The 9,950-nt window shown below is 59.9% G+C and overlaps 1 long non-coding RNA gene across 1 annotated transcript; it reads left to right on the top strand.

Moving 5' to 3' along the window:
• The first annotated feature begins 4,957 nt into the window (after positions 1-4,957).
• Positions 4,958-8,520, top strand: LOC123583741. Its single transcript, XR_006704992.1, has 3 exons — positions 4,958-5,054; positions 5,631-5,832; positions 8,077-8,520. It is a non-coding gene; the product is annotated as an uncharacterized LOC123583741 (long non-coding RNA).
• Positions 8,521-9,950: the final 1,430 nt, after the last annotated feature.

Raw genomic sequence — 9,950 nt, forward strand, 5'->3', positions numbered from 1 at the left:
CCGTCTCGTCCTGTAAGGACACTAATCCTGTCACGGGGCCCTGCTCTCACGACCTGATCACCTCCCGAGGGGCATCGTCCCCCCTCCTCCTGCCTCCACGCTGCAGGTGAGGGTTTCACCGTGTCATTTCGGGGGGAGCACAGACATTCAGTCCATAGCACCCCCTGCCAAAAAACCCCCCACATGCTGAATTCTGGAACTCCGAACCTTGGGATCTTGGAATGTCACCGTGCAGAAGGCAGGGGCGACCCCGTGCCCCTGCGTGTGGCTGGAGAGACTGAGACATAACTTGCCTGAAGCCTGACACTGCAGGTGGGTCCACGATGTGGCCCCAGCACCCAGGCTCCCACTAATCCATGGTGTCGGGTGAGAATGTGCTACTTTTACGATCAGAAAGAAATACAGTGCGTTGAACCAGAAATCAAAACCGGACAACGTCACAACAATGCTGCCCTTCGGGGAGAACCACTCTTGGAACCACGGCCCAGACCCCTCTGTGCGAGGCAGGGGGAGCTCTAGGGTGGCCCTCACGTTCTGAGTAGCCCTTGCCTCCCGAATCCTGCCCACTCTCTCTCCCTCTGCCTCGCCCGCTCTGTCCCCTCTGCCAAAAACCGGTGGCTGATCAGGGCCGGGACAGGCTGCGGAGAGGGGTCTCAGGACACAGCACTCAGGGAGGTGCCGCCTTGTAGGGCCACACAAGCGCATGCTGCCTCCTGAGAGGGGGTACCTCCCCCCGGGCTGCACCCTGGTCCCCTCTTCCCCCTCCCAGCCCCGCCCGGGGTGCAGGCCTCGACCGTGGACGCTGGACCACGGACGACCTTCGCCCCTGGGGTCACCTCTGGACCTCATCACCACGCAAAAGGCTCTGCCAGGCTTTGCGCAGCCTGAGTCTCGTTGGTGGGATTTCAGGGGGTCTTTGGGTCTTCTTGTCCTTAGAAAGTCCATGTGACCCGGGGGGCATTGCTTTGGAGCCACAGGGGCGTGGCCTGGCATCCTGATCCCCCCGCCCCCGCCCGTGAGACCCTGAGTTGGTCAGCTCATCTCGTCTGTCAAACGGGTCCTCAAGTCTCCACCTCACAGAGTCAGCATGAAGGGTCTCAGAGACGGCCCAGGTCCGGTGGTCAAGTGCTTGGCACAGTGCCTGCCTCCCGGCAGAAGCCCCTCCCCCTCTCTGCCCGGTGTGAGTGGCGGATCACCATTCTAGAATGTCTGAGGTGGGAAGGGGGCACGCTCACCCACCCCACAGCCCGCCCGAGGCGGACTCAGGACCTCCTGTGCCCTCTCCTGGCCGTAGCTGTGATCCTGTAGCTGGCAGACCTGGGTGAATGAGGCACTGTCTGTGCCCGGCCGCGGTCTGGTGCCCACGCGGTGAGGGCACACCGGGTGCCAAGTGGTGTGGAGGGCAGGCTTAACGGGGAGACGCTCTGCACGGCGAGCGGTGGGGACGGGGAGGGGGGCACCGGGCAGCCCTGCCCAGCCCCTTCCCCGCCCAGGGCCGCAGCCCCACCCCGTGCACTAGGAGAGAACCCCAAGCCAGCCTCTTCCCAGGGGTCCGAGGGAAGCGATGGAAGGTCCTCGGGCCCTGATTGCGCTCCTGGGGTCCTGCCAACGGACGGCTTGGGAGAGCCAAGGAAAGATGAGGTCACAGGGACAGAGGGCGTCTCTTGTTTACGGTCAAACACCTACAGCCAGAGACGCCCGTGGAGGGTCACACGCGGTCCCGCGGATGGGTGGCCCCCCCGGGCAGAGACGGCTGCCTTCGGTCACAGGCCGGCAAGTCTGCAAAAGGCTCCGACGGCGAAGACGTGACACCCATCACCTGTGAGCAGCTGGGCGCCGTTTAGGGTCTGAGCCGCGTGGTCGCAAGCAAGCCGGGCGCAGAAGTCCCCGGGCCTGTGGCCCACGGGAGGGCACAGAGGGAGGCGAGCTGCATAGGTGTGGGGTCCGAGCCGCCTCGGACCCACAGACAGGGAGACCCCGAAGGCCACGGAACGTGAAGCAGGGTCACGGGCCACAGGCCTCAGTCTCCCCACGGGCACAAAGGGGACCAGCTCAGAGAGGCGTCAACACCTCCTGTTTTAAAGGCACCACGAGGCGTGGCCGGCGACGCATCCCGTGGCTGGGCTGGCCTGCAGCCCCGGGGGCGGGGGAGGATGCGGGGAACAGACAGGAGGTCATCAGCGCGCGTGACAGCAGACCGAACTCACACCTACGTGCTCACATGCACCTCGCGCCCTCCAAGCCCCGGGAAGATGCGGGCCACTGAGCACAGGCGGTGCCCCGCCAGCTCACCGAGGAGCCTCCTCCTGCCTCCGACCCCCGCCACGTCCCGCACGAGCAGCGTGTGAGCCTCAGACCCCCCCGGGAAGCGCCACGTCCATTGGACCAGGACACTGGAGCCTGTCCTGGTGGCCTAAGGCAGGCACAGCCACCTCCCACCCGAAAACCTGTCAGAACCAAAGGAGGCTGCCCTCGGAAGGTTCCTGAAGCTTACCTGGGGTTGGCACGGTGCAGAGAAGAAAGGAAGTGGGGGGACTGGCCCCCAGGTAAGACCGATGTCTGCACCCCCAAGAGCACTGCTTGAGTGCCTCGTGCACCGGCCCAGCGCTGTCACTGGGAGGTCCCCAGGGACAGAAACCCCCACTTGCTGCTAACCGGCCAGGAGCTCCCAGGGTCACGGAGGGGCGTTCCTTACACTGCCGGCTGAGCTGGCACCAGGGGGCCGCCGAGGGAGGAGAGAGCCGGTCTGAGAGCCACAGGTGGGGCCTGGGCCCGGACAACTCTGTCCAGGCCCCGGAACAAGCTGTGCCCGTATCAGCCACTGAGTCAGGCAACTGCCCTTTTAGATTAAGCTGGTTTGAGTCACGTTTCGACGCCTTGTCGTGAGCGGGTCCAAACGAACCCAGTGAGGGTCTTCTGCGCCCGAAAGTCGTAATCAGAAGATTTGCATCACAAATCACAGCCAGATTATGGAAAGAGCCCAAATGTCCACTGACTGGTGAATGGATAAAGAAGAGGTGGGGTGTATACACAGCCCATGGAATACTACTCGGAGATGAAAAAGGATGAAATCCTGCCATTTGCGACAACATAGATGGAACTAGAGGTAATTAGGCTGAGCAAGGGACAGATAAAGATAGATAAATATCATATCATCAGGGAAAGACAGATATCCTATGATTTCAGTCCTCTGTGGAATTTGAGAAAGTCAACAGATAACATAGGGGAAAAGAAGGAAACGTGGGAGGCCAACGGAGAGGGAGGCCAACCATAAGAGGCTCTTAAATACAAACTGAGGGTTGATGGGGGGATGGGGGTGGGGAAAACGGGTGACGGGCATCGAGGAGGGCACGTGCTGGGACGAGCACCGGGCGTCGTATGCAAGCGATGGATCACGGGAATCTAGTCCCAAAGCCGAGAGCACAATGCATACGCCGTATGTTAGCCGACGTGACAATAAGTTACATACACCAAACAAAGTTTTTTTTTTTTTTTTTTTAATTTTTTTTTTTCAACGTTTATTTTATTTTTGGGACAGAGAGAGACAGAGCATGAACGGGGGAGGGGCAGAGAGAGAGGGAGACACAGAATCGGAAACAGGCTCCAGGCTCTGAGCCGTCAGCCCAGAGCCTGACGCGGGGCTCGAACTCACGGACCGCAAGATCGTGACCTGGCTGAAGTCGGACGCCCAACCGACTGCGCCACCCAGGCGCCCCCAAACAAAGGTTTTTTAATCGTATCTTACAGCCATGTTAGTCCAAAGATGAATGTGCCCAGGCCGTATTTCTTATTATATATTCATATCTTCATATTACATATGCATATCTTCACGTTTCCTTCTGATTCCAAAAGGACTTAAAGCTGAACATATGCAGGGTCCTGTGGGCCTGTGTGTGCCCTTGCCCGCCGGAGGTGCCGGCCCTGACCGGCCGGCCAGAGCCGTGGGCACCCCACCCACCCCACCTGCCCGAACGCCGGGCAGAGCTGTCACGGAGGGAAACTACCCACCCGCAAAAGCGCGTTGGTGAAGAGGGTGGAGGTTGCTGAACATCTGCTCGAGTCTCCCACAAAGGCCTCGGTACCCGAGGCCCTGGTGATTTAGACCCGTGGACCGCCCGTGGCCTGCCCAGGAAGGGGACCCTGAGGATAAAGACCCAAGAGCCATGACCCAGGAAAGGGTGATCGGAGCACCAAGGCAGGCCTTGGGGACACAGGGAGCCCTGTCCCAGCGCCTGACCAGGTGCCTAGTGACCTCCTAGATACCCAACCGATCAACCCCACCTGCCCCACCCCGGTCACCCAGAAATTGTCCTGACATCACCCACTCGCTCAACCCCACCTCTAGGGAGTGCACACCCTTTGGGGTCCCCTAGAGCCTCAGGTAAGGGCCGGCTCCTTATCCTGCCTCCCAGTCTCTGCCTCTGTCTCGGGGTCTGCCCGGCCCAGCCCGTCCTCACCCACGTCCGGAGGCCCGCAGGCCACCTGGTTCAGCATCCCCGGCCCAGCCTGGGGTCTGGCTGTATTCCACCTCCTTTCTGGAAGGTTCAAGTCCTCTGGCTTGACCCTGGCGAGCTGCAGGGACTTGGGCCGTGAGGGTCCCAAGGCGACTGTGAGGAGGGATGCGGCCCAGCAGGGGAGGGGGGTGAGGAGTCCTAATGAGAACCAGAGGGAGCTGGCGGCCCAGCCCTTCCTGGCAGGAGCCTCTCCAATCCCAGAAGGCTGCAGTTCCGGGGCCGGGGCCAAGGGGGCTGCGGTTTACGTCAGACAAGCCTGGGGCTTCTCCAGGCAGAGCCTCTGGGGTCTGTCACGAGCCTTTGGGCCAACCAAGGACCCCCGGCTTTTTGGCAGACTGTTCTGCAGCAAACATGAGGACCTGCTGTGTGCCAGGCATTTGTCAAACCGCATCTTGTTAACTGCTTTCATTTTCAAAGTAGCTTTCTTCTCCCCACTTGACAGATGAGGAGACTGAGGCCCAGAGGCCCAAGCCCTTAACCTCGGTCTGCACAGCTAGGAAGGCAGCCCAGTGATTTTATCCTTCCCACCGGTGCTTGTAGGTGAGATAATCACACTGAAACCCGAGGTAGGTGGGAGGAGGGGACAGTCTGCTCCCCTCCCAGAGGATCGCCCACGGCACGGGGCGGGGGAGGGCCTCTGGGGCCACCCCGAGTTGGAAGGTCAGCTGTCACCAGCAGGGAGGGCCACGGAGAGCGCCAAGGGGCTGATGCGGGGGCAGCCAGGTGTGTTCCAGAAAGGTGCAGGTGTCCCGTGCGGGGACGACAGTGCTGGCCGCTCCCCCCGCGGGCCCACTGGTGCCAGGCTCACTCCCCAGGGTCCTACGGCCAGCGCCCACAGCACGCAGACCCAACGGGCCAGATTCCTGACAACAGTGGGCTGATGGCAGTTTTCATTACGTTCCCGCAGCTCCACACTTGATGGGCTTGAGGGGAAAACACAGCCATGATTTGTTCCTTTGATTATTTCTGGATTTGCAGTCCAGCTCCCGTGACCACAAGAGGAGACCGAGACTGGCTTTTCTTGTTTTGTTTTGTTTTTTTAAGTTGAAGGACACAGGAGTGTGGGCCAAATGAGACTGCTCGACAGTTAACTTATTTTTATTTTTTATTCTTCAGTAGGTAATACAAGAGGGCAAGGTCACTTATAAGGAATTAGGAGTGGGAACGGCTTTGGACTTGACGAAGGCTACACTGACAAGAAGGGGATGAGCCAGTACTATGCAGTTGGCCCCTGCCCAGCTTCTTCTGTAGGAAAATGATTTCCAGACTAGAATTCTACCCAGTGCTATAGACTGAATATCTGCAGCCCCACCCCCAGGTTCGTACGTTGAAACCGTAACCCCCAATGTGACGGCGTTAGGGGGAGGCCTTTGGCGGGTGCTTGGGTCATGAGATCCCAAGAATGGGATCAGTGCTGTTACCAAAAAGACCTCAGAGTGCCCCCCTTACCCCCTCTGCCTTGTGAGAAATAAGCAGAAGGCGCCATCTGTGAACCAGGAAGCAGGTCCCTGCCAGACGCCAAAGCCAACAGAGCATGACCTCTGCCCCACGAGGGAGTCAACTCAGACCAAGCAAGATGCAGAACACCTGGTGTGTCCAAAGTTCTGGGCACTTACTTGTTTATTGTTTAAGTAGCCTTCACACTCCGCGCAAAGCCCAGCGAGGGGTTTGAACCCATGACCCCGAGATCGAAAGCTGAGCTGAGATCAAGAGTCGGACGCTTAACCAGCTGAGCCACCCAGGTGCCCCCAAAGGTCTGGAGATTTAGACAAGACAAAGAGTTTGGTGTTGAGTTAGGAATAAGCACACACACACACACGAAAACCAGATAAAATAACATAGCGATTGATAACTATAGGGGGAAAAACATAAGGCGGGTAAAGTGATCATCATATATGACCTGGCTCTGCTGGCTCTGCTGTGGGTTACATTTACATGATCATATGAATCCACTCCACACCACACTCTCTGTGATCGGGAGGGATGATGAGAAGGTGTGTGTGGGGTGGGAGTAGGGATGAGAGCAAGCTAGTGCCTCTCCTCCATAAAGGAAGTCAGTACTATTGACCAAGCTGAAAAAAGCAAGAATCGGCAACACAAGAAGGCTATTTTGGAATACAGACATAAACAACCAAAGAATTAGTTTCAAAAGGAAAAAGGAAGTGGTTGCCTCTGGGGAAGAATAGTTGGTGTAGTGGGCGGGTTCATAACAAGCCTTGGGAATGATATAATTCCTTAGATCACAAGCGCATACAGCTTTGATGTAAAATGAGACAGAAGGAAAGCTGTCCTGCGGGCCGTGGAAAAGAACAGCTCGGACGGTGGCCTGAGACGTGTGTCCCAGAGGGGGATGGGGAGCTGTCCCAGCCGGAGAGGCAGGGGGAGGGGGAAGCATGAGATCTCAGGGCCACAGGCTCCTGGTGGAGGGTGTAGACTTCAGAGTCCAGCAGATAGATGGGTCCGGGGGTCGCCACTGTGTGGGGTCATGTCCCCCTTCCCGGTGTCGTGTGCTGTGTAGGAGGAAGACATTTGGCTCACACCCTGAGATGCGCCGGAAAGTCACAGCAGCAGAGGCCGTGTGGACGGGGACGGGGGGGTTCCGGCACCTTGCTCTTGCCTCCTCCTAGATCCTAACTGGAGTCCCTTGAGTGCGGGGGCTGTGGGCCCAGGCCCGGGGACCAGCTGGTGCTCGGTGCTATGGGCCCATGTGGCCAGCCCTCATGCCATGCTGGAGCTTTGTCCTCCTGATTCTGCCACCAGATGTAGGGCCGATGCGATTTTTTTCCCATTTGAGGGTCATAGGAGTGAGGCCCAGGACTCATTTATATTCCGAGAAAAATATAATGCCTGGTGCCTCTGCCCCCAGCGCGAGAGCAAACAACTCCTCGCTCGGGGAAGAGAGGATACGGATCCGTGCTCACGGGCAGCTGTCCCTTGCACTCGGGCCAGTTCTCTCCAAATTACTGGCAAATTCTGCAGTTCTGACAACAGCTGTGAACACTCTGTCTCCCTGTGAGCTCCATGGCCAACACAAAGGACTCGGTTTGCTAAGCCCTAAATCTGCCCCAAGCCCCGTGTGCCCGGGTGCCCCAGGCAGTGACACGGGTGGAGGGCTGGCTCAGGGCCTCTGGGTGCTTGGTCTCGTCCTTGCTGCTTACAGCATGGGCTGCCATCAGGCAGCTTTGGTTTCCCCCCCACCGAGACCTGACGGTAAGGTGAGTCCCACTGACCCGGGATCTGCATTCAACCGTTACCGGGGAGGTTAAAGTTCAGGGCACTCTGGCTTATAGGACTGAATTCCCACCCCAATCGCCCAAGGTTGAGAAAGGTGAGGTTCAGGGAGGTGGGGTGACCAAGCCCTGGGGTGAGCCCACGCACACGTCAACTCTTTGGCCTCAAACCCGGGGCCGGGCCAGCTGGGGCTCAGAGGACGGCTGGCTCCAGTCTGGACGCAGCCTCTCAGGACACACAAGGGACACGCTAACTGCCTGGGCCTTAGTTTCCTCCCCTGGAAAGTGGGGAGAATCGTATCTGAGCGCTCCTGCATTTTGCATACTCTTAGGAGCCCCCGCTCTGTCGTGGGCGGACCCAACCGTGCCCGGGGCTGAGGGCAAGCAAGGGCAGAAGGCGGCAGATGCTGGAGCCCAGCGCCGGTCTGAACCCCAACTCCACCCCTGCCGGCTGTGTGACCCTGGGCGAGGCACCTGCCCTCTCGGTGCTTTGGGTTTCCTGTTCCGTGAACGAGAGAAAGCCTGGGGACGAGGCACGCGACTCTCTGTTGGCTGCCTACAACGGAGCCTGTTACCGGGGGAGCTCTCTAGCTTTGTGGAGCAGACATTAGAAAAAACAGGGTGCTAGGCCAGGCTCAGCTGGAGGGAGAAGGAGCCAGGGGTGGGGGGCCCAGGGGAGGCTTCCCGGAGGACACCCCAGGCCAAGGCCACTGGGGAAAGGAGCAGGCAGGGGCGAGGGCCCAGTGGGGGGAAAGGAGACCAGGGGACCCTCTTGATGGTGCACAGCGGCCGGCTGGTCCCAGCAGGGCAGGCACGGACTGTGGAGATGCTGGACCTCCCCCCCCCACCCACCCGCCGGACTAGTCACCAGGCCTAGTGATGCTGGTTTCCCACCAGCTTATTTTGTCTTCTAGAAAGAGCCGAGCGAAGGACCTTGGCGAGAAGTGAAGCCAGGCTCGGGGTTTGGCCACTGAGGGCCGCGTCCTCGGGCTCTGCCCACGGGAGGGGTCCCAGGCCACTGTGGACACAGCACGTCCCTCCCGGCCTGTCCTCTGTCTACGGGGCACCCCTCCTCACAGACCCCCCCCCCCGCTCACGGGCACCCCCTCCTCAGGTCCACCCTTGCAGTGACGAGGGCCCCACCCGCATACGTCCCTGTGGAGGGGTCCCCAGGTTCGGGGACGAGGGGCTGGAACTGCTGCGCCCGCGAAGCCAGAGGCAGAGAGGATGTGCAGGCATGAGGTCGGCCCGTGGCATCTGAGCTGGGGCCCCGAATGACTCCCGGGGCTCCAGGAAGCTGGGGCCCAGGACGGGGTGAAGGACACACGTTCGGGAGGACGGCGGCCACCTGGACCCCTTGGTGGAGGGCTCCTCCGCGCAGGCCAGGCTGCTCTCCCACAGCCGCCCGGCGGGGCCGTGTCTCCCTTGCACAGCTGGGAAGCCGGACTCGGGAGCTGTCACTCGCTCCAGGTGGCCAGGCTCACGAAGGGCACAGCAGGGCTCAGGCAAAGCCCCTCTGTAGCCTGCCCTGCCCACCTGCCTCCCCACCACCTTCAAAGTCAAACTGACCGCCGGGGTCTCCATCCTGGGGACTATCCGCCCCTCCTTCCACTTGACTGGACCGTGGCCGTCACTCCCTTCTCTTCACATGGTGTGTGCAACCCACCAGCAAGTTCTAGAGGTGCCACCTGCAGACGATCTAGAACCTTCTCCCCACCTCTGCTGCTCTGAGCCACGAGCGGCAGCTGGGATGGCCCTGCGGGAGCCTCTGACCATCTCCCTGCTTCTGCCCTTGCTCCCCTTTACTTTTCCCACAGAACGTGCTGCTGTCTGGCATTTTATGCATTTATTCATTAACAGTTTCTCCTTATGATTTCCTGTTTGAATCTACCTCTCCCCCCAGATGTCCGGGCCACAGGAGCAGGGGCTCCCTGCTTTGCTCCCTGTGCCCCGCATCCCGGAACGGCCGTCAGAGAATGGGCAGATGCAGGGTGGGGGTGGCCAGCCCGAGCGGGGCTCTGATGGAGGGAAGCACGGGGAAGGGCTCAGGAGGGCTCCCTAGAGGAGGTGAGGCTGGGTTGAGTCTGCCTGGCTGTGTAATTCAGAAACGGGGTGTTGCAATGACCAGCATTAGCGTGGGCTCCGCAAGGACATCCTACCTCCCTGCTAATTGCATGAAGCTTTAAAGAGGCGATCGCAGAGGCCC

The sequence above is a fragment of the Leopardus geoffroyi genome, chromosome B1 (genome assembly GCF_018350155.1).
Source record: "Leopardus geoffroyi isolate Oge1 chromosome B1, O.geoffroyi_Oge1_pat1.0, whole genome shotgun sequence".
Taxonomy (NCBI): domain Eukaryota; kingdom Metazoa; phylum Chordata; class Mammalia; order Carnivora; family Felidae; genus Leopardus; species Leopardus geoffroyi.